General features: G+C 35.5%; 1 protein-coding gene across 1 annotated transcript in view; it reads right to left on the bottom strand.

The window, feature by feature from the left end:
- The window catches only part of arhgef3 (Rho guanine nucleotide exchange factor 3), a 41,069-nt gene that overhangs the window by 33,026 nt on the left and 5,525 nt on the right, over positions 1-2,518 (bottom strand). The gene's annotated exons all lie outside the window — the stretch shown is intronic.

Genomic DNA, 2,518 nt, shown 5'->3' with positions numbered 1-2,518 from the left:
GTCTGTTGAATTCATGTTCATGTGGATTTAAAGACATTTCAATTAGTGGAAAAAATATAATATATAAAATATATAAAATAGAATATAAAGAAAACTCTAATCAACCAAACTTTCATGACCCCCATGCAGTACCTCTGTGGACCCCCTAGGGGTCATGGACCCCCTGTTGAAGACCTATAGAATAGAGCAAAGTAAAAGTCTCTATTATAGGCCAGCCAACTTTACATCTATTAAATCTTATTGATAGTTTTTATTTTGGCCAACAGACAAATGAAGGTTATGTGTTTTTAAAATAAGGAAGATGTGTTTTTCTAAACCCACATTGGTGAGAATCTAAGACTTAACTCTGATTGGCTGAAAAAAGCCAAAACAAAAACACAGCTTTGTTTTTGGTCCACTCTATAAATCCTAGAACTCAACGCTATTTCTGACATTTTGAATAGAAAAAGCTTCCTCGTTGGAAGAGAAACGTCTTCAAACTTGGAAACAAAGTCTAGTGGATTGTTTTTAACTTCCTTTTTTTGGTACGTTCGCAGTGATTTGGCCATATGCTGGTTGATAAAGAAATGAAATATGAAATAAAGACAGAACCAGTGGTGTGTTCTTATTAACTCCCCCCTCTGGACTGAAAGTGTACTGCAGTTTATAACAGGCTGAAAGCTTGCTGACAAATTCCCATGATTCCTATAGTCCAGCTGAAACACATCCTGAGGCCTCCAGTGGAAAAGGGGCTTTTGTGTTGGATTTTCCCTCATTATGAAGTAAGAATTTAGCAGAATGCTCCAACTAACAGGTTACAAAGAAATACTTACAGTAATAGTTTTCCCTAAAATGACTCATCTTTATCCTCTACTGTTTGTTAGCAGCTTTTATTATAAGGATGAGGTAATAATCTCTGCTGACTCATATCTAAACCTCATGGTAATATTTGCCTTCATGCTAAAGTCTCTGTTGTAACCTTGACCTCTGATTTACAGTCAGGCCCCACAGCATGAGCAAGGAACCCAAACACTTCCTGTCTGCTGCCATGGCGACACGAAGGGGAAAAAATAATCAGACAAACAGCAGGGGACAGCAGAACCGAGCAGAAGAAGAATACAGGGGGGCAGAAGAAGGATGTTGGGAACGGTGGGACAATAGCAGGAAGTCTGATGTTTGTTCAGTGTTGTCCAGATCTTAGGCAACGTTTCAAACCATTAGTGCAGAAATCAGAGGAGGAGGGGTTCTCCATCCCAAATAAGGTCAATCTACTTCCTACCTGACTGAAATTATCACTATTATTAGCTTCTGTTTAAAGCTGCCTGCAGGAAGCAGTTTTGTTTTTTGTTTAACATCTTTGTGAAGCATTTGTATGGAGTGAATTTTGGTTCATTATTTTTGCAAGCAAAGAACTCTTTTTGTTCATTGAAATTTAAAGGGAAAAAAAGCCAATCCAGAAAGGAGACTTTGCAAAACTATCTTTTTATTCATTTTTCTTGTTAAATTTTTTATTCTAAGTTTTTACGTTCTTTTTTAAGGCTTTGTTTTTTAAATGTCTTTTTCTGAAGTTTTATGAACTGCATTCTTTTTTTATTTGTGTTTTACAGATCAGATTCTCTGCACTTGAATGGACTAGTCTCTGGTTTCTATTGGTCTACTGGATGTTTGCCACAACAAAAGAGAGCGTTTGGATTGGGCTGGAGAGAATTTGATCTGTAAAATACAATATGAATAGAAAGCAATTCATAAAAATCAATCTGAAAAAAAGACATTTGAAGAAAGATAAAAGTTTAAAAAAAATTTAAATCTATAAAATCTATAAAAAAAAATAAATAAATCAACATGAAAAACAACTGAAAAATTTAAATTTGAAAAATCACATTTAAAAAGTTAAAACAAACTAGGAAAGCAGTAAAGTTACTTTTAAATCTTTCTTTTTCAATAGTTTTCACTAATATGATTTTTTCAGTTAAATTTCTGGATTTCTTTTTCCTAAAATTTCCAAATAAAAAAATGTGTTCTAACAAACTAAATATTTTGCTTCAAACTAAATATTTATTTAACAAAGTAAGATTTTATAAATGCATGAATGAGAGTAAAAAAATGAATTAGAAAAAATAAATCCCTTATTTTTCTCTTAAAACACACTAAATAACCATAAATATTGCTCCTAATTTTTGACAGCTTAACTTTAGAAACGGTGCCCCATAGTAGGAGCCCTGAAATTGAAGGGTTGATGGTTGAAACCCAGCTCTGCCTTTCTGTGCCGTTGTGTCCTTGGGCAAGACACTTCACCTGCATTGCTTACTGATGGTGGTCAGAGGGCCCAGTAGCGCCAGCGTACGGCAGCCTGACTTCTGTCAGTGAGCCCCAGGGCAGCTGTGGCTACAATGTAGCTCATCAGTGTGTGAGTGAATGGGTGAATGAGTGAATGGGTGAATGTAGTGTAAAGCACTTTGGTCAAGTCTCCTGACTGAACAACATCAGCTACCATAACTATGCAGACGACACACAGCTTTACATCACCATGTCACCAGGT

This window comes from Cyprinodon variegatus, unplaced genomic scaffold (assembly GCF_000732505.1).
Source record: "Cyprinodon variegatus isolate N-32 unplaced genomic scaffold, C_variegatus-1.0 Scaffold1138, whole genome shotgun sequence".
Taxonomy (NCBI): domain Eukaryota; kingdom Metazoa; phylum Chordata; class Actinopteri; order Cyprinodontiformes; family Cyprinodontidae; genus Cyprinodon; species Cyprinodon variegatus.
Note: the sequence above shows the minus strand (reverse complement) of the source record. Positions and strands in the feature narration are given on the sequence as shown.